The sequence below is a fragment of the Narcine bancroftii genome, chromosome 13 (genome assembly GCF_036971445.1).
Source record: "Narcine bancroftii isolate sNarBan1 chromosome 13, sNarBan1.hap1, whole genome shotgun sequence".
Lineage (NCBI taxonomy): Eukaryota > Metazoa > Chordata > Chondrichthyes > Torpediniformes > Narcinidae > Narcine > Narcine bancroftii.
In genome coordinates, this window is record NC_091481.1 from 51634484 (window position 1) to 51657377 (window position 22894).

At 42.2% G+C, this 22894-nt stretch overlaps 2 pseudogenes; both read left to right on the forward strand.

Annotated features, from left to right (window-relative positions):
• LOC138748042 (NACHT, LRR and PYD domains-containing protein 12-like) overlaps positions 1 to 22894 on the forward strand; it is a 211156-nt pseudogene that overhangs the window by 141501 nt on the left and 46761 nt on the right.
• On the forward strand, positions 6122 to 22117 carry LOC138748692 (probable G-protein coupled receptor 139; annotated as a pseudogene).

The window sequence follows — 22894 nt, forward strand, 5'->3', positions numbered from 1 at the left end:
CACATCCTCCTATTTCTACCCTTTCTTGCGTGTGACTCAATTGACAAAACCTCAAACCTTCTTTCTGGATGGCTCAGAAGAAAATGTCCAGATATGAGTCTATTTCTCGAAAGTGTGAAGTGATAAACTTAAGAAAATAATTCTTGAATGTGGAGTAAATGGTTTGTATTTAGATTAATAGGATTCTGGAGAAATACAGGAATCAATCGTGTGTCCAACCAACAAGTTCGGAACTGCAACTTCACTTGTGTTGTCTGAATTCATTGAGGCCCCATGCACCCTGCACACATAATATTTCAAGTGTACGCTTCAGGGATGAGAGAGATCTGAGACATCATCACATGCCTGACTAACAGCTTCTTAAAATAGGCACAGATACTGCTGAAGGATCAAAGGAACTGTTCACACTTAAGATCTGAATGTCTCATCTGTACAAAACAGTATCTATATATTTATTTATTTATTAACATTTATAAAGTTCTTTTCCCTGCATATGTAATATTTGCCTGTACAGGCAGCAGGACCAGAGGACGCTGTTTCATCTTGTTATACTTTTTACCATCGGATGAGAATAAACTTGACTTGACTTAACTTGACTGGAAGGGTCTGTTTCCATCAAACTATCACTTTAAGGGATAACACAGTCCAGGTGAACGTTACCGATCCATATCTGCACAGGATCCATTGTGCATGGATTCACCACCTGAACTGCTTGTAAAATCTACACTTCCTGAGGAGATTGATGAATGCAAAGTTTACAAACCCCATCTTGACAACATTTCACAGAGGCGCGGTTGAGTGGCTCCTGCCGAGCTACATACTTGTGTTTGCTATGGAGGCTGAAAGGCATTGGGACGGAAGTAAATATTGCATCATGAAATCAATTAAGATAATTACGAAAGTCTTCTTTTCCTACGTTGATATCGTTCACCTGTAGCATGGCTTTAATATGGATCATATAATTACTTGTGACCTCACTCAGTGTTGTTGACCAATTTCCCAGAAAGTCAATGAAGAAAAGTTAAAGTTTGATTCTATTTTCACGTTTAAACATTATTAAAAGAATTCTTTTAAGTAACCATTTGACTTGGTTGACGCTGGTCTTTGGGGTCCTGTTGGACCATAAGATATTAAAATGATACAAACCTGGAATTTGAAAGCAACCTCCGCTCTCTGCTCAATGTTTCACGAAGCGATGTATCTGAAATGCACTTCAAACCCCCATCACTTTGCTTTATGGTTGAAGCAACCGATGTGTAACCACCTCGCCGCTTTGTTGAGCATTACATCACCTACAAATGGGTGAAATCAATCAGGCGTGATTGATTTCTTAAAGTGGTTGTGAATAACTCCACCACGTCATTCGAGAATCCCTTGGTGGATCGGCGAGATATTATTTAGGATGTGAGCCGCTCTGTTTTCTGCATTGTGCAGCCTGGATTTGCAGGGGACACCGCGATGGGACGGGCTCCGATTCTGGCCGTCAAGGAAATTTTCTACCCGATTTTGGCCGCGATTGGAATTCCTGGTAAGCCATATTCCTTCATTTAGCGCATTACAGAGGACTCCGTTTAGTGACACCGATGTACTGAACTTTTCTCCCAACTGTTAACGCTTACTGACGGCGCGCTTTTGATGTTTGTCTGCCCTTCCCATCTTTTCAATGAGCGGTCTCGGCGTCCATTCAGATATAAATTGATTATTCTTTTGTCTCCCTCCGGGCAAAGTTTACTGTCCCCAATCTTGTTTGTTACTCGTGGCAACGAGTACAATCGTTGGATTAAGGTTCAATTTAGAGCCTTGCAAGTTAGCGTCTCCGGGACTTCTCTTCCGAAATATACAGCATGATCAGAATGAAAACTCCTTGTCTGTGGATTATGAGGTTCTATACTTTTAATCAGAGTGGTATTCAGTAGCAAAAAGGGGCAGCGTCGCCTATTGCATCAATCCCGCACCCGGAAGCTTACTGACACTGCGAGGTAGAGAGTTGGCAGAAGGTGACACTGGCGGAAATACCCTGCCTCTGATGGTATATCATGAGTGGAACCTCTTCCATGTTATTACTAGAAGTAACGTGCTCTGAAGGAAGGCCAATTAATCCTGTTAACTCTGAACATACCTATTCTTATAGTACAAATAAAATATGTATTAATTGTGCTAAGAGCCCAGAGGACCCCAAAACCCAGCAGCAATTGATATTCATCAAGACTAATAGTTACTTTAAAAAGTTGCTTTTAATTATATTTAAACATGAAAATAGGATCACACTTTAACTTAACTCTAACTTACTTAACCTGACTTATCCCCTTCTGGTTCTAAGCGCACGTGACGTAACGTGTGTGTAAGTTCAGAAATTTTATTTGCTGCACAGTCCAAACTCACTTCTTGTTCCTCCACGTTCACTGGTTGCAGGAAATTCTTAGACTGTGCACAGAATTTATCATTTTGTGACCAAAAGTTAAGTAGTTACCGCTCAGAAAGGTTCTTGTTGGTTTTCAGAGAGAGAGAGATTAGCTGTTTCAGGATATCCACAACTCCAGTGACTTGACCACCATGGTTCTCCAGATGATAACCTCTTTCTTTCAGGTCACTACAGACTTCCTTTTTGTTTCCCTTATTCTAACTGAAACATTAGACAGCCGTTCCTCTCCTTTGGCATGAACCACAAGCGCTTTGAGTAGGCCGTCTACCAAACTGAGGCTTCCTGCCAGCTTGTCCTTTTCCAATTACAGCTGCTCTTGCTAGCTGTAACTCCGTCTGTCTGTCTGTCTGTCTGTCTGTCTCTCTCTCTCTCTCTCAGAGAAAAACCCGAGTGACACTCTCTGCTTACAAAACCACATGACCCTCTAAGGACTGCAAACTTTCCTGCAGAGAATATGCTGCTACAACAGTCAGTTTCATCTGTTGTATTTTGTAAACAACAATCCATTGGTGAAATTACTTGAGCAAAAGTTCTGAGAATGTCTAGGATTACAAGTACAAATAAGATCTGTTTTAAAGTGTTTCTATGTGACCTACTCTAACAAAATCTTCCTAATTTATCTCTCAACACATTTCTATATATTCAGTCACAATTTCCTTTGTGGGTGTTGCTGAGACTAAACTATGCTGTTGAAAAATTAAAAAAATGATTACAGCATAGTGGGTTCGCACACAGGAATATATATGGGTAAATGACGAAACGTGGGTGTGATTTGAAAAATCAGCTGAATATCATATCGGAGGCCAAGGATCTTCAGGTTGTGATGGAGCAGTGTGAATAAAAATATAATATCTGTTATATCATCAACGAAAAGGAAGGCATGTGGCGGTCGTGATGCTTGAGAGATTGAAACGGAATCTTTATGGAAGTTTAACATTCTGAGAGATACATGCGTGCACAAAACCAATCGATGACCATTGTCACGTGCTGGAAATACCTGGAATTCAACCTTCTTTCGGCCAGCGAAATGTTTGCAAATTTTTCGTCTCGGATCAGCATTGTAAAATGTTCTTTAGTCAATGTATTGTGTTTTTCTTTTATTTTCGTGGAGCATCAGGGCCATTTTGCACATGGACGACCCCGCTCAAATATAGCCGTGCAATTTATAACACAAAATCCACGCACAAAATCTTCGTGCGGGGATGAATTGGAACACCAGGAGGGACGCCGGGCGGAAATGGGGTGCATCTATAAACTTCTTCAGGACAGTGGGAAAAGGGTCCCTGGAGCTGTAAAAGCGCCGTCTTCACCACTACGGCTGGAAGTGGAAAGTTAAATAGCACTTGTAAATGATCGATATTGTGAAGGTAAGTGGTAGAGCTCGTTTCTAGAATTTGAAGAAGATAAGAAGAAGGAGTAGTGTGTCTTCATCCCACTCATCAGTGCACCTGTGCGGTTCAATATAGCACAGTTTTGAAAGCATTGACTTATTTCTCTGATTGCCAGAAGACGTTCATCTCCAATGAGATCGTTGCCAACTGCGGTTGTAATTTCCTCTCTATTTGTGTTGGTGAGTGATTAAACAATAATTTCACTGCATCGTGTCCTTTCTCCAGTGAACATCCTGACGGCTGTGATCCTGTATCGGGGAAATTGCGGGCTGTCCAGAGGAATCACGCGTTACATGGTGGCAATGGCGATCTCTGACCTGCTGGTTCTCATCGCTCATGTGTTGCTACGAGAAATCTACGTTTACTATTCCCCGAACTCCTTCCTGTCCCGGAGCTCAGTGTGTCCTTCATATATATACCTGCGGATTAGCACGTTTGACTACTCGGTCTGGTTAACCGTATCCTTCACCTTCGATCGTTTCGTTAGCATTTGCTGTCCGAAGATCAGACACAGGTATTGCACTGATCGGGTGGCCGCCGTGGTTGTTGTGTCCTTGTGTGTCCAGATCGGATTAAAATACATCCCCTTTCACTTTATGTACGAGCCTCGCTTTACGAAGGGAAACGTGAAATGGGGGTGCCGGCCACGATCCGCCTACTTCACCTCCATCGGTTGGCTCATTTTCCAATGGTTGACGGTCATCTCACTCTCCTTACTCCCCTTCGCTCTCATGTTGATTCTGAACGGGCTTACAGTCAGATATATTGTGGCGGCCAGCAGGGTTCGGCGACAGCTAAAGAGAGGAGAAGAGAAGGACGGTGAGATGGAGAATCGTCGCAAGTCCATAGTCTTACTGTTCACGGTCTCTGGCACTTCCATTGTACTCTGGATGACGGGAACTGTGACATACATCTGTACTCGAGACACGGTTAATTTTGTGGGCGTGGATCTCCGGAGCCCCTCGGCCGTGGCGAACGAGGTGGGGCTCTTACTCCTTCGCGCCAGTGCAGGTACCAATACGACAATCTACGCAATGACCCAGCGCAAATTCAGACAGGAAGTGGTGAAAGTGTTTAAACGTTTAACTCGTATTACTAATCCCAAAATGCTAGTAGGGCAATGATCCATGTTCCCGAGTGACAATATAACGGCTACTTTTTTTGTTATCCCTCGTCAAAATGACCCGATGCATGCTCTAATTTCATGTCTGGATATATTTCACCGCCATCTCGTTCTATTCACTTACTAATGTTTCTTCGCACCAACTTCATTCTTCATTACAGTTCTGGTAGTGCAACATTTGTTCATTCATTGAGCCGATTGCTTACACCCAGGGCAAAACAGACCTTTCGAATGATGCAGCGACTTACTGTCTACTCGTCTAAATTGCTGAACTGTGGCTGATGCCCGCGGGTGCTGTTCTTCATATTGGAGAGACGCACTACAGGCTGACACAGAAAGACACTCATTTGAGGGGGGGAAGAAGTCTGTTTTCCACTCAAGGCTGCAGCAACATTCAAAATGATCATGGCTGACTAACATTTGATGTAATATTTTCTCTTTGCACAACTCTTCTTTAATCACATCTGAAGATCGAACCTCCGACTGACTCTGTATCTCGAAACGCACTACCGCTGAAGCCATGGAGGACAATTCCCCAATCTCCAGAACGCAGGACACACATTACACCACCTGAGGATTTTCATTGCACATCCAACTCTCTGAAACATTCAAGGGATGTAGTTCCTTTGTGACTCAACAGACATATTTAATGGGTCGGGAGAGGACACACATAAAAAGTTAATTTGGAATATTTGATTTGCTGATCTCTCCCCCTGTTGAATGTGCATTTGATATTATGAATCAACGCAGATTTTACGAAAGCAAAAAGTACCCATCGACAGAAACGCAATAACCACTGGTATTTATATGGAAAAACGGATTACAACATTAAAGCGAGAAAAAGTGACTACCAACCGCATGGAAATAATAGTGGGGTTGGGGCGAGAGAGAAAAAGAAAGAGAGAGGGGGAGAGAGAGAAAGAGAGAGAGAGAGAGAGAGAGAGAGAGAGAGAGAGAAGGGAGAGAGAGAGAGAGAAAAAAGAGAATGGAAAAGAGAGAAAAGGAGATAGATTATGTGTTTGAGTGTGTGTGTGTGTGTGTGTGTGTGTGTGTGTGTGATGTGTATATTGGGAAGTAAAATACAGAATCTAGAGACTCAATCAGCGGAGTGTGAAAGTTCAGATGTGAATCTTGATGATAATATTTCCAAGATTATAAGCTCAAGCAGACGTGGCACTGCAACAGATGTTGAGGAAAACATATGTGTTAGCGGATAAGGAAGATGAAATCAGGAACCGGCAACTGAGGCAAAAAGTTGATATCAAAAATCAGCAACTGAAGTTACAAATGGCTAGTGATGGATTATTGAATGGAGGAAAGAAAAGACCAGAAGTTGAGGAACAACACGCTATGAATATGGTCAAAGTGAATGCATTAGGTCAGGCTTTGGCAAGATTAGTCAATCAAAGTGACATCACCAAGTGGCTTGCGCCTAACATTTCAGAACAGCCATGGGTCCTGCAGCCACGAAAATATATATGCTCGAGAAAGGGGTCATGGGGGTCGCGGCTAGTGCACAAGTGACAATGACCAATACTATGGAAAGAGTTAGCGGCATTCAATCACTCTGGAGGGCACAATATAACGATATTCCCGCAAGGAAAGAATTTCAAAATATCAACCATGCGATTTGATCATCAACCATTGGAGAACCAATGACAAGTAAAGGATCTCCATCAATGCCAGAACTTACAATCCAAGGATCCCCAACAATATAATCACTTGCAACCCAATGATCCCCATCAAAGCCAGCACTGACAATCCAAGGATCCCCATCAATGCCATCATTTACATCCCAAGGATCTCCACCAATGCTATCACATACAACCCATGGATCCACATCAATTCCATCAATTACAACCCAAGGATACTCACCAATGCCACTCAAGGTTCTACACCTATGGCACAAGATCAAGATCCTCTTTGTCCCGTCACCTCATGGCAACCAGTCACAAGTAAGGGTGAACAAGAAAATGTAATGTCACTTGAAGCAAATCAAAATGAAATCTCTGCTATGTTAGAGCAGCAACAAGGTTCATACAGTCTACCTAAGAAGGAAATTCTAATTTTATGATGTTCAATTACAATATCTGATGTTAATGAAATCGTTAGAATATTACATTGAAAGTAATATTAAAAACGGTAAAGATCATCTTTATTACTTGGAACAGCGTACTAGAGGACAGCCGAAAAAGTTAATCAAAGGTGGTCAATATATGAATCCAGAACAAGGTTTTAAATTGACAAAAGAATTATTGTTTCACAATTATTGCGACAACCTTAAAATCGAAATGGCCCACATAGACAAGATTCGCTCTACGCCAGTGTCTTGGGTAAACTTATACCTCTCATTTTGTTCGTTTTAGATTGGTCACAGTGTTTGAGCTTCCAAAAGAAAATAGACACACACACCGAGAGCAGTTCAGTTTATTCAAATGTTTATTACAAATTCAAAAGCTGATTTCACACTACAATATGCAAGCCCTTCCCAACTATACTTATCAACGCTTGGACTGGTCCCAACAGCCGAAGCGAGGCAATGACTGCACACTTGTAGTAGGTTGTCAGGTTGCCGGTAGCAGCTTCTCCACCTCCCCTGACCGGGATGTTGGCTGGACTCCAGAAGTTCTTCTTCTTGCTGAGAGATGTTGCCACCTCTCGGAGAGTCTCTATAAGGCAGCGGGACCATGCCTTATATTACCCAAAAACTGCTTACCCAAGCACCTATTCCCAGCACAGCAAGAAAGATAAGCAAGCAAGCTTGCATGCTAGGTTAATTAACGAATAACATAATTTTCAGCTTATCATTTTTAATACAATGGGTTATTCTACATCAAGGCTAGGCCTCTGACAGTCTGTGACCAAAACAAGCAGGAAGATTAAATGTTCTCGGTACACAGATGTCCTTTCTTCAGATAACAGAATCTCTGGCCCCTCGGTGGAATTTTGCTTATGTCTGCTGATTCTAAAAACAATTAGGTTCTCAGCCTTACAGAACCCAAAGCTGCAAGTTTTTTTTTAATAAAAAGGTTCTCAGCTCTGCAGAACCAAGAGCTGGAAATTAAGAAAAAAAAACAGGTTAAAAAAATAGGTTAGAATCTTCCATTACATTCCGCCCCTTGGTCACACACTGTCAGACACGAGACTTGACAAGCATTTGAGTACAAAAAGAGCGTAAAAGAGAAATTAAAACTACAATAATCACAAAAACAAGCAATAATGCGAGCAACCAACGGAGAATATGGTGGCCCAACCCCCCGAATGTACCAGCTAACCATGAAAAAAGATTCCAACCAAGGCTCAAACTATCCTTGTTGGCCACAATACCCAGACGCTGGAGCTCACGAACAGACTTCGAGACATGCTGAATAATAACAGAAATATTAGTGGTTACATTAGGAATATACGAGCAACATTCAGAACCAACAACGGCACACGTGCCACCCTGTTTTGCTAACAGAAAATCCAAGGCCATACGATTCTGTAAAGCCACAGTCCTAACGGCAGAGAGTTCATCATTAAGGTCACTAAGACCCTGATTTACAGACAAAAGAGCAAAGGATGTCTCATTGGCATCGCCATAACCTGGCATCAAGGCGCCAAGGACAATCTCAACACCTGAAAGGTGACGACTATGCAAAAGGACAGTGGACCTATGCATAAGCAAGGGATGGTCCTGTAAACGGGAAATATGGTGCAGGTAGGGGACGGCATATGCTAAATAGCAGCAACCACCCCAGGTAAGGGGCAGCCAGGCATAGGCACGAGACCCACAAACCCAATAAGTCCCGTTCACAGGGGGCTTGGAAATGAAAAGAGAATATGTCAGACAATCACTGAATCTCAGTGAATCGGCAGGTTTGGCAGGGAATTTACAAAAACAGACAGAGCCCTTCACATATTGGGAAACAATAAAATAGGGGGGTGTGATATTATGAGAGAAGGTAGAAATATGCCATCCTCGGAAAATACCCACAATATCACTCAGATTAAAGAAACGAGCTTCCTCAGGCACAGGCTGATCAACATCTATGTAAAGTCTGCCTTTGGAGGGGTCAAAATATTTCCAAGCAGCAACTTCCTTTCGGGTGAAAGGAATGGGGATCATGGGAATACCTGTACCAGCATGCAAAGGGCCTATGATACAAACCCAACAATTAGAAACATTTAATCAGTGAGCGTATGCATAGGAAACATGGAGAAAAGAATTGTCAGACAAATCTGAAGGAATGTTTGATGGCGAGGTAGACCACCAATCCTCCACAGAACTGGAATCCTTCCGCCACTTAGTAACAGGTGGAGCAGATTTATTACAAGATACAAAGCATGTACAAAAACGACCATCACAGAAGTAGGGGGAAACCTCTTCATTTGGTCCATCTACAAACAAAATATAAGAACCGACACTGGCAATAACATATGTATATAAGCTGCACTTGAGGCGGGTGACCGAGGACTTCCTTGATGTAATGCACCAGACTGTGTCTCCCACGGACAACTCCCTCGGAACTTCCTCGTTATTACAAATTCAATTGTTGGCACCAAAGCACCTGTTAAGCCGGATCACCAAGATCGTAAAATGGAGAACCTGGAACAAAGAAGCCTGACACATGTCACTGACGATGCTGTAAGCGTTCAGTGTTTAAACAGACTAAATCATCCTGTCCCTCAATAGCTACCCATCGAGTGTTACCCTTGGCAGGTGTCACTATTTCTCCTTTAACAGGAGGGCCACTACCTGGTGGTGCCACCCATACCTTTTGTCCGGCATTTTCTACTTCAGGAGTGGGGGGCAATGATTGGTTTTCCTCTGGAATAGGCTGTAGTTCAGAAGCGTGAAGAAGTCGGTGGAAAGGTGTACCTCCTTTTAAAGGGCGACGATATAAATTGTCGGCTGCCTGCTGCAGCACATGACACTACCCCTTCAGGGTTCCCAGTCGTGTTAACAAACGAATTTGTTCCTTCAGTAAGCCATTCATTCGTTCAACTAACCCAGCAGCCTAAGGAATATAGTGAACCCACAAGATACCGTTGTCATTTGCCCAATCACAGATTGCCTTCCCGGAGAAGTGCGAGCCATTATCAGACTGAATCTCCTCTGAAACATCATAACGAGAAATTAAATAATTTAATCCTTGGATAGTACTAGCTTGGTCAGCCGCCTTTGTGGAAAAGGAAAAAACCATGTCCGAAAAGGTGTCAACCATTACTAGGACGTAATGTTTACCCATACAGTCTGGCATGGAGCCTATGTAATCAATTTGCCAAACCGCAGCTGGGCGAGCACCTCATTTTATTCGGCCATGAGCACCAGGAGGAATGACACGGGACTTCACAAGTTGACATTCTGGGCATGTACGCACGACCCTGCAGACATCATCCTGATGGACGGGTAAAGCATGTGTTCGGGCCCACAAAGCTGATCCCTTCTCCCCCAAATGACCACTCTGTTCATGTGCCCATCGAGCCAGGGGGACGGTATCAGCACGGCTGATGGTTGCAAGCTGATCTGCTACTGCATTATGTTGTGCCATGTTAGTTACCACATTAGTATGGGCATCAACGTGATACACAGTTATCTCACGGTGCTGGGAAGCATGCCACAACAGCTACCACAGCTCTTTGCCCCACACTAGGCAGTCATGTATCATCCAGTCATTCTTTTGCCAATCAGGCATTCATACTACAAGTCCATTAGCCACAGCCCAGGAATCAGTAAACAGGCAAAGAGGGTGATCATGGGGATCTAATGATAAAGTGACTGCCTTCAACTCAGCATTCTGACTGGAGCCACCATCCCCCTCCTCTAATAAGTGAGTTCCTGACTTGGGATGGTAAGCCACTGCCTTCCACTTTTGCTTTCCTTACACCCACCGGATGCTACCATCAGTAAACCAGGCATTCTCTTGTTCTGCTGGAGTGAGCAAATCATATGGTTTACCCCACTGAACTGGTGAAGGGGATATGGGAGGGGGAAAGGTGGGTTCAACATCCTCATGACGAGATGGAAGATCAGCCACCTGTTCGTGTATGCGGTCCACACCTTCAGGCCCTCTGGTTGCACAACTCTGAATATACCACTTCCATTTAACAGTAGAAGACTGCTGCGCCCGCCCGATCTTTAGATTAGAATCTTAAGCCAGAACCCAATTCATTATTGGAAGTGCAGGTCTCAATTGAACATCTGCATCACATGTCATTCTTTCAGTCTCCAGCAGGGCCCAGTTACAGGCTAGTAACTGTTGTTCAAAAGCAGAATAACGAGTGGCAGCCTCAGGAATGGGACGTGACCAGAATCCCAGCGGGACTCGGCGAAGCTCTTGTTTCTGCCAGAGGCTCCAGCAGGCCACATCATCAGTAACGGAGACCTGTAGTTCGTAGGGGGTATCTGGGATGCGGGGAGCAATGGCCGGGGCCTGAAGAATAGCTTGGCGGACTGGAACGCCCTTTCCTGATCGTCACCCCATACAAAGTCTGTTTACTTTTGGGTAACCTTATACAGAGGACGTAAAAGCAATGCCGTGTGGAATATGGAGTCGCCAGTATCCCAATAACCCCAGGAAACGCTGGGTCTCTTGTTTGTTAGTAGGAGTGGCCAAGTCTGCGATTTTATTGCGAACTTTATTGGGAACCACTTGTTCTCCAGCATGCCACTGAATTCCAAGGAAAATAACTGTCTGGGACGGGCCCTGTACCTTGGCGGGGTTAATGGCCCACCCTCTTTGCATCAGGGTATCTTGGACACTCTCCAAACCTTCCTGTACCATCCCTTCTGTGGCCCCTTGGATCATCACATCATCAATATAATGGTGAATTGAGAGGGAAGGCGATACTGGCACCATCTCCAGGTCACGGGCAATTAGGCTGTGGCAAATAGTGGAAGAGTGTACATAACCCTGAGGGAGGCGAATGAAGGAATACTGGCACCCATTCCAGGTAAAGGCAAACTGATCCTGTGAGTCCTCAGCTATAAGAATACTGAAGAAGGCGTTAGCAAGATCAATGACAGCATACCATGTTCCCGAGTTCCCAATAGCAATGTTCTCAATAAGGGTAACAATGTCCGGAACTGCTGAAGCAAGTGGTGGGGCATGTTTGTTCAAAAAGCGATAATCAACTGTCATTCTCCAGGAGCCATCCGGCTTCTGGACCGGCCAAACAGGGCTATTAAAGGGCTACGTTGCGGGCCTCACTACCCCTTCTTCTTGCAAAGCATAAATGGTGGCACTAATCTCTTCTTGTCCTCCAGGGAGGCGATATTGTGGAATGCACACTGGTTTCATGGGGGGTGGCACCATCACAGGATCCCACTTAGCCTGACCCGCTACTAGTCTTTTTGTAATAGTCCGAATTCCAAATGCAAATCCCCTTTGGCTAGTATTTAGGGCCGTACCAGCCAACATATTAATACCCAGGATACACTCGTCAGTAGCAGCCACGAAGGCATGTAACCAGATAGGAGAAGGGCTATCACCCACCGTGGCACAGACTTCTACTTCCTTTGCCAGGGTGACCGCTCCTCCCAACCCCTCTATTTGAAAGGTCGGTCCAGTACAGAGGTCGGAGTTACCCAGAATCACCGAGTGCTCCGCACCCATATCGACCAAGGCCAAATATTGGTGGTTATTACCCCCCACCCCAATGGACTGTTAACGGTATGTAGGGCTGTGGGTCCCCGTGTATCCGCTGTATCTCAATGGTGTAGACACGGGAGCCCTGCCCACACCTTCATGCTTTAGTAGGGTTCGGGGGCTTCCAGGCCAACATGCCACTATTATCCATTAGAGCCTTGTTAACCATTTGTTGTATCTCATCACGGGTAACTGGAGCAGGAGAAGCCTGCTCGATAGAAGCAGCAGGGGGAGAAGAGTGCACAGCTGGGCTAGGAGGACTCAGCAGCTGGGGATAATGTTCCCCTGCTTTTCTCTTATAAAGGGCATAAAGGACCGCAGTAGGTTTCCCATCAATACCACTTTTAGGTACGCCTAACTTTAACAAGGTTAGAAAAAGGTCCTTTCTTGTCGGTCCGTTATTAGCAGCAGCCCCTCTCTTTTCATCCTGCTTGTCTGATTTAACCTGGGCTGAACGTGAGTGGATTTTACCTCCCAATTCTAATTCTCGAAGCCCAGATAAGATGTGCACCACCTCAGACACAGGGTGCCCAATTAGTGGACTAGTTACGGACAGAACCAGCCCCCGTGTAGTAGGTTGGGCGGAATGAACCAATCTGGTATGCATTCCGGCCGTGAATATCTCTTCATCAGGGTTTCCCACATGTACCCACAGCCTCAAACGCCCTGCATACAAGGCAGAGGCCAGGGCCTGTTGATGAATTACTGCTATACCCTCCTCTGGGGTTCCCCAATTGTTCTGCAAATATAAATCCCAATCTACTGGTAATGGGTATACTCGTAGCAGGGCATCCCCTAGAGTAGTAAGTAAGTAATCCATCTCTCTCCCTCTACCCCACAGCTCAGCAGTGACCCTGATATCAGTAGTCAATGTTCCTAATCCCAACAATTCCTCAGGGGTTAAAAATAATACATTACCCTCTCCTTGTTCCCAGACATGCAGGAGCCAGGCTGCCAGAGTTTCTCCTGCCTTTTGCTTAAATCGATCTCCAATGGCAGCCAGCTCTTTTATAGAGAAGTCACGTATCATTGACGGCTTCTGACCCCTGTTCCCACTTTGGCCCGCAGGGACCTCCACCCAGTCTAGGGGAGGATTCCGAGGCCATCCCGTAGAGGGGGTGGGCCATAGAGCATAAGCAGGGGTTTGGGTATTTTCCCCTGGATCCACTTGAGAGACCGGGGTATCTATCCCTTCCATCTCTACCCTTACATCACCCCCCCCTTCCATCTGTTTGGGAAGTCTGCTGCCTTATTGGGCGGGCGTGAACAGCAGGTGGAGAGGCCAGTATGTTAGGCACATGCTGAGGAGTATCTGTATTATTACCATTGTCATCATTCCAGATATTCCCGTCCCAATTCTCAATTACATCAGTATCGTCACCATTCATTATCATGGCATGAATACGATATGGATCGGGTTCTACTCCTTGCCTTTCGTTATCTGCACAGAGCTGCTGCCGGAGTTTTATATTACGGCAGATCGTTTGGACATGCTTATCTTCCCATTCTTTGGCTCTGTCCTGACTGGTGCAAACAATTTCGTTCATCATGGAGCAGTGTTGTCGCATGGCTTCTACCTCCTCCTATAATTGCTTTCTCTTGCGCTGAGATTCTACTTCTCGCTGAACTGATTCTGCTTCATGCTCAACGGAGTGGTGTAAGGCTGTGGCCAGCAACCAAAAACCGTCAGCGTCTCCTTTTTATCAGGAAATTTTCTTTCTCGAAGGAGAGAGGCAACCCGCTCTCCCAGAGGTGCCCTTGATGAATCTAACTTCTCATCCCAACTAATGGGTGGTCCCAACAAAGACAGGGTATTGGCCAACATGCCAAACCCATCATCTTTGGAAGTCCATCCAGGAATCAAGAACTGCTCAAGGCTCACCTCTTTCTTTCGGCGAAACATCTTGAGACCAACCCTGCTCACAGCGCCAATTGTCTTGGGTAAACTTATACCTCTCATTTTGTTCATTTTAGATTGGTCACAGTAAATGAGCTACTGAAAGAAAATAGACACACATACCGAGAGCAGTTCAGTTTATACAAATGTTTATTACGAATTCAAAAGCTGATTTCACACTACAATATGCAAGCCCTTCCCAACTATACTTATCAACGCTTGGACTGGTCCAAACAGCCGAAGTGAGGCAATGACTGCACACTTGTAGTAGGTTGTCAGGTTGCCGGTAGCAGCTTCTCCACCTCCCCTGACTGGGACATTGGCTGGACTCCAGAAGTTCTTCTTCTTGCTGAGAGACGTTGCCACCTCTCGGAGATTCTCTCTCTTAAGCAGCGGGACCATGCCTTATATTACCCAAAAACTGCTTACCCAAGCACCTATTCCCAGCACAGCAAGAAAGATAAGCAAGCAAGCTAGCATGCTAGGTTAATTAACGAATAACATAATTTTCAGCTTATCATTTTTAATACAATGGGTTATTCTACATCAAGGCTAGGCTTCTGACAGTCTGTGACCAAAACAAGCAGGAAGATTAAATGTTCTCGGTACACAGATGTCCTTTCTTCAGATAACAGAATCTCTGGCCCCTCGGTGGAATTTTGCTTATGTCTGCTGATTCTAAAAACATTTAGGTTCTCAGTCTTGCAGAACCCAAAGCTGCAAGTTTTTTTAAAAAAAGGTTCTCAGCTCTGCAGAACCAAGAGCTGGAAATTAAGAAAAAAAAAGCAGGTTAAAAAAATAGGTTAGAATCTTCCATTACAGCATGCGTTAAAATGAAAGGATACAAAGGTTTTATAAGCATATACATTCTTTTGAGAGGATATTGTAATGCAATGGGAAGTAGTGTACATTTTTTGTAGTTGAATTTCCTTGATAATTTGTTGATTATTATAAACAAATTATAAGATGGAGGATTTATGGAAAACCAAAATTGTACAACTTTTAAGGATTTTGTACAATTTATGGAATGGCATGTGCATGTAAATTCCCTGCCAGTGCTTTTAAATATTAAGAGTACTTCAACAGCTTCTAAAACATAAAGAAATATAAGTCATTGTTTCAACAGAAACCAAAGGATATCTTACATCCTAGAACAGACGATTGTGCTGAGTCGCATTTTAATTGTGTTGAAAACATAGAGAAAATATGTACAACTTTTCTTTCCTCTTCGTTTTGGAGACGTCGTCAAATAGCATATTTTGACCATCATCAAACCTTGCAGACTCTCCTATATTAGGTCTTGCCCATTCAGTACATGTACATATTCTTCCATTGTTAAGAGCCCAAAGTACCCCAAAATACAGCAGCAATAGCTTGTAGCCGACTGCTACACAGACACACACTCCCTTAAGTTCTGAGATTTATTGAGGCTGGAAAGACTCATTTTATATAGTTGGAGTTCCTGCCATTTGTTTAATTGGCTGACATCAGCCACATGAATAACAATAGCGACCAGGAACATTCTTGCATATAAGTACCCTTCTTCCCCAGCCTGTTATTGATCTGTTAGCTGGGCAGCTTTGCCAGCCCCATCTTATGGATACTGATTTTGTATGGCTCCATCTTATACCCCCAACGGTTCATTGTCCTGGGAGTCACTTTAACAATCTCTGTCTGTGTCTGCTGCTGCACGATGTGCCAGCCCAATGTCCACAATTGCAGGACGCGACAAGATATTCAACGCAAAAAATGGTAACTTAAATAAAAGTGGTTTCAATTATCTTTAAACATGAAAAGAGAATTAAAATATAACTTATCTATATTAACTTAACTAAACCAACTTCACCCCTTCTAATTCTAAGTGCACGTGTAGCTAATGTGTGTGCAAATTTAAGAAAAGTTATTTGGTTCACAGTCCAATTTCACTTCTTATTCCTCAAAGTTGTGTAGTTGCAATCAATTCTTATACTGTGCACAGAATTTAACATGTATAAAGTTCACCAGGATTTGGTCCTCGAAAGGTAAATGGTTACTGCTCAGCAAGGTTCTTTTAGGTTTTGTAGAGAGATGTGTAGTTCCAGTATGTCCACAAATGAGGTACCACCATTAGTCACTCAATGTCTTGCTGATTAAACTTGCCCCATCATGGTTCTCCAGATGATAACCTCTTTCTTTCAGGCTGCCACAAAGTTCCTTTCAGATAGCACTTCCAGACATCCGCCACTCTGGAGCTCTATTTCAGTTCCAACAAGCTTATCCTGGCTTATTACATATTTCTGCCACACACAAAGACTCCGTTCTTTCTCTCTCTCTCTATCTGAAATTCAAATGGACAGAAGCATGTGCTTCTCTCTCACACTTGCAAACCCTCCCACCCTTCTCCAGAAAACAATAAGACTTAGTCTTTTGCTCCCATCTGTTATTTTAGATAAACAATTACCTCTCAATGACCTCTAACTGAAAACTTTGCAGAAAGGTCCAAATCTGAAAGCCTAGCTCTGGTTGTCCTTCCAAGACAATAGTCCATTCATTTCATTACATCATTTCAATTAGCACCTATTGTGAAATGTGCATATCATTCTTCTTAGTTTCTGTAAAGTCACTGAATATTAATTCTTCAGTATTTCAAATAAGATCTGTTTAAGTATGTAGTTATTAGAGTATTAAACCTACTATAATTTTAATAATTAATCTCCCAAAAATATTACCACATATTCCTTGAAACCTGTCCCCTTAAAGGAATTTTAACCCTTGAGTTAAAATTCAGTAATTACTAAACTGCCTTTAAAATCAATAATGAGATGAGAATTCACAATATATGGTATAATAATTTAACAATGTTGAAAGCATTTTAGTACCTGATCAATTTTAACATTTTGACAAACAATCTGCTCTAATGCCATTTGAATCTCTGATATGAATACACTGCAAATTGTATTCTTGTAATATTAAACTCCAATTTAACAATCTTCTGTTTTTGTTCTTCATTTTATTCAAAGACCCCAGAGGTTTATGGTTCGTAAATATCACAATTGGTTCCTGAGAGGTATCGAGACATACATCAACGTTCTGCACAGCAAACACGAGAGACAACTGTTCTCTTTCAATAGTAGAATAGTTCTTTTAAAGAAAATGTTATCTCTAAACTTTAGCCCCTAACAATTAACTTTCCAATCTCACCAACCCTAAAGGGGAAGAGCCTTTTTACATCTCCTCTATCTAGCCCCCTCATAATTTTATTCACCTCTAACAAATCCCCCCTCAACCTTCCAAGCTCCAATGAATAAAGTCCCATCTACTCAATTGTTCTTTGTATTCTAGATACTGCAATCCAGACAACATTTTAGTACATCTTCCTCTGAAAATTAGAGAACTGGGTGGTCAATTCCATTATATTTTTTCAATAAAACTTCACCTGCTTCTCCCTCACTGCTACAGAAAAAGGTTGATGAAAATTAGGATTTAAAGCTGTCTGATACACTTTAGTCCAAACGTATTTCTCACTTTTAATCAAAGGTTTTGTTAAAGGAAGAGCAAACTCATCAAAATCTCTGCAGAACTTCCTATAATAAACCTTGTCACTGCTTACTTGCCATTGGGAATAGGAAACTCAGAAACTTTGCTTGAATAGTTGCAACTTTGCAATGACCAACTACATGATTCAAGTATGTTACCATGGCATTTGAAAATTCACTCTTTGCAAAATTAACAGTAAAGTTTGCTGTGGATAATCTTGCAAACAATTTGTCCAATTCCTTCAAATGTTCTTCCCATGTGTCACTTTTTCCGACCAAGCATTTGTATGTGTTAACCATTCGAATACCGAATTCATCATCCTTTGAAATGTTGCAGGGGCATTTATCATGCCACAAGGTAACACATTATAATTATTTAAACCGTATGGAGTAACAGAAGCCGAAATATTCTTTCCTCTCTCAGTTAAAGGCACACACCAGTAACCCATCAACAAATCCATCTTAGTAAGAGTATGCTACATGATTATTGCAGTTCTTGGAGTTGTTGATGAGTATATGTCAGCGATTTACATTTAATCTCTAATTCTCATATGGTATTTCCACCCCCCTCCCCCCCCCGCCCCCCGCGTGCTCTGAACTTTCTTGAATTCACTTCCAAACCAGAGAACACACAATATTTTTTTACCAACAACGCTGTTCTATTATTATGCGTATAAAACCCCATTTGCACCTGTTTCCATTCACTGAGCGGAGAATACAACTATTGTTCTAATTGTCATTACTGAATAATTCTTGATTTTTAAAATTATTTCAAACCTATCAAACGGCAGAAAAGTTATCTTTGTAATACTGTGCAGACCAACATGTTTCATTTTCGAGAACGTTCATTTCGATGAAAAGAGAAAGTTTGAGGGGATTGACAAGGGAATGATGAATGGAGCAGTAGATGCATGGTAAGACGTTCCAGCTGTTCTGGTAGAAGCAGGTAAAATACTAATGTTTCAGATACTTCCAGATATCGAAGCTTTGCAATCATGCCCATGACATGCAAGCGAAAGAACTTAAGTTAATTAGGGCATTTATGCTCGGCAGAAAATGTGTCCGAAATATTTTGTTCCTGTACCAGAAACTTCTATAACCGTATAACCATTAAAAAATTACAGTACAGAAACATGCCATCTCGTCCCATCTAGAGCAATCACCGATTTAATAGAACTCCACTAGTCCTATCTACCTGCTCCATGTCCATAACTCTTCAATACCCTCACATCCACGCACTCATCCAACTTTCTCCTAAATGAGAAAATGTAACCTCTAAACTTTAGCCCCTAACAATTAACTTTCCAATCTCACCAACCCTAAAAGGGGAAGAGCCTTTTTACGTCTCCTCTATCTAGCCCCCTCATAATTTTATACACCTCTAACAAATCCCCCTCAACCTTCCAAGCTCCAATGAATAATGACCCATCTACTCAATCGTTCTTTGTATTCTAGATACTGCAATCCAGACAACATTTTAGTACATCTTCTCTGGACCCTCTCTGCTTTATTAATATCCTTCCTATAATTTGGGGATCAGAACTGCATACAGTACACCATATTTAGCTTCACCAATGCCTTGAACAGTCTCAACATCACCTCCCAGCTCCTATATTCAATGCCTCGATATATAAAGGCCATCATAAAAAACCTTCTTTACCACCCTATCTACATGAGAATCCACTTTCAAAGAACGACGTCCGTTATTCCAAGATCCCTCTCTTCCATTTCATTATTCAACGTCCTCCACTTCACTCTACATGTTATATCATTTTGTGGTTATTCACTCAGATTTATTTTTTAAATGACCAGCTAAATATATTTTAATAACTATTCCATTGATAGTTGCCCTGAAATGACTAATGTTTTCAGGTTACTTTAGTTGATGACATATATAAAGTGTATCACATTTCTCCCTTCTTCTCATTACCATGAAGTTGCTGATACCACGCTCGGATTCTTTCCCTCAGAATCAAGGAGCATTCTCCAATAACTTCACACAGTCCGTCCATTGGGCGTCATTCAAGCAAAGGACTGAAAACTGCTGAAAATATTCTGGACAGAAACGGAAGGAGGAGGTTGCAGAGGCAGATTCTGTAATCATGGGGATAGTGCGTTTCATGTTGTTGAATCAAAATTCATGAAGGCTTCGGCTTGAGACATTTGTGTTTATGACAACCATGTACCAACTTTTCTAATAATACAAACATTTAGTTCATATCTTTCTCTCACTGGCGCTGAAATTCCTGTTGAATTGTAAATATTACCAATCACTGAAGTCGAGTTGAATGTAAAATAAACAAACTGAGAGAAGTCAATGGAAATAACATATTCAAAACCTTCATGGATGATGCAGAGAAAACTGCGATTGAAAGCATTGCAATTGTTTCAATCACTGACAGGTATTTTAAAGAGTATTTTGTCAGTTGGGAAGAAATTTTCCTTCGATCTGTGGGTTTATATTTTCAGTGTATAGTTTAACCAAAATAAGTTCAATGGGAAGTTCTAGTTCAAGTTTGTGATTATCTGAACGCTCATAAATAATTGGATGAAACAGCCTTTCTCTCAACAATGGTCCACATAAAGACCTAAAGATATCATGTGTTTCTAACGAATTCAGAACATGACAATCACATTCACAAATTAAACTATAATATAAAATACATATGGAAAGTGATTTATTCTCTTTCATTCATAAGAGATACAAGGTTACAGGAAGCCATCTTTAATATGCTGGCAATGTTCATAAGACTGGGGTTGTGGTTGCAGACAGAGTCTGTGGAGGAGAGCTTGGTTTATGTGATGGCCTGAAATGCATTTATTTTTTTAATGAAATGTCAAGCAGTTTTGGGCATTGCGGTTCACATCCGACTCGCTTCCACATGTGTCCAAAACGTCGCAAGTGTTTATTCCCGATTGCGTCGAAATCAGCAATGACAACTTTATTCATCCCTATCAAATTTACGAAAACATAAGCATTGCTGTTGATGCACCCGTTAACGTGGGTTCCAGATGTGATGTGATTTATTTCAAATCTCCCCTCAGATTACAGCCAGTATTCACCCATGTCAGTGCTTATCGCAGATTTGAGAGGGAGGACGGTTTGTCAGCAATCTGCAATTTAGTTTTCTATTTGTCCAGTTAATCTCCTGGCGATTGTGGTCCTATCCGGGCAAAGTGCGGACTCTCCACCTGCACCACTCGTTACCACGTGTTCATGGCTGCAGCAGATCTAATGGCCGTGATTTCCGCTGTGATATTGAGGCGGATCCGTTTCTATTTCTCTGGAACCTTTCTCGATATATATCCGTACTGCAACATTATATTTGTCTTGATGTGCGCCACGAGAGACAGTTCTGTTTGGTTCACTGTCAACTTCACCTTTGACCGGTTTGTCCTCATCTGTTGACGGAAACTGAAAACCAGGTATTGCAGAGGGAAAACTGCGACTATGGTTCTGTCAACAACGCGAGTTCTGATGTTCTTAAAAAACGCACCGTTCTATTTTACATCTGAAGCGCGAGTGATAATTGACAACGTGCCTTGGTTCTATGATAGAAAGACACCCTATTTTACAGATCCTGAGTGGCTGCAATAGAGCCGATTTGACAAGGTAGTCGTTCCCTTGGTCCCTTTTGCTGTTATCTAACTTTTCAATGCTCTGTCTGTGGGGCACATTCTACTGGCCAGTCGCGTCCGAATGGCCCTGAAGGGTCAGAACAAGGAGGAGAATTGTAAAGACACGGATTTGGAGAGCAGGAGGAGGTCTGTGGTCTTACTCTACACAATCTCCGGCAGATTCGTTCTCCTGTGGTTAACGACTCTCGTTGATTATTTATATTACAACGTTGCAGTCAAAAATACCAATTATTACAACCCTTATGAATACATCTTTGGACAAGTCGGATATTTATTACAAAACGTAAGCCTATGTACAAATTCTTTTATTTATGGCGTGACTCAGTCAAAGTTTCGGCAGGAATTTGTGAGTGTGGTAAAATATCCAGTGATGGCAGTTGTTCTGTTCATTCGGAAATTAAACAATGTTAACTCACGAATGGTGCAAAAGTCAGAGAGTCTTTGCATTGAATCTCCAAACGAAACATTGAAAGGACATTCTAGGACTGCAAGAGATTAGAGACAATTGATAAATTGGATGATGCTCTTGACACGTGTCCAATAAGGAGAGTGGGTTGGAGCATGTATAAATTGTGGAAACAAGTCCGAAATCCAGAGAAATCTTTGAACAACTGATGATCATTTTAACAGACACTGTTGGGTTAACAGTGATTCAGCGCCTTTGTTCAGCTTTCAGCGAATGGCATTAATTCATAGAGAAATAATTGGACATGTCATGTCCTAGGTAGTACAGGGTGAAACCAACAGGGGCAGAACGTGTACTGTTGTTGGACCAAATTACAACCAGAAAGGAAGTATGAATGTCATGAACGACTATTGTAACACACCCAGGAACTATCTGAGCACGAAAATAAATGGTGAGGAAAATATTTTCCTGAGATTGCAATGGCCATAATAACTGGATATAGTACTTCTTGCAATCCAAAATTATATTTTGACATTTGATGCGTCCTTTCTTCTCAGACCGCACGTAAACACAATTTGGAATCTTGCGAACGCTTCGAAATATTTGGTGCCGATTAATGAACTTTTATTACATCGATTAATTGCACATCAACAACTGTTTAACACCATTCCTGCAAAGATGTCGCTTACTGAACTTTTCTCTTCTTTATATGCTTCTGTCATCAAGTTGCTGGAATATTCAGTCTCCTGGTTCTTCAGTTCGTGAATTATTCAAACTTCGATCTGTTCCTGTTCAATCATCAGACTTAATTCCATGTTCACCTAAGAAGACAACATTATTTGCTCTCCATGAGTGACAGGACTTTAAAAT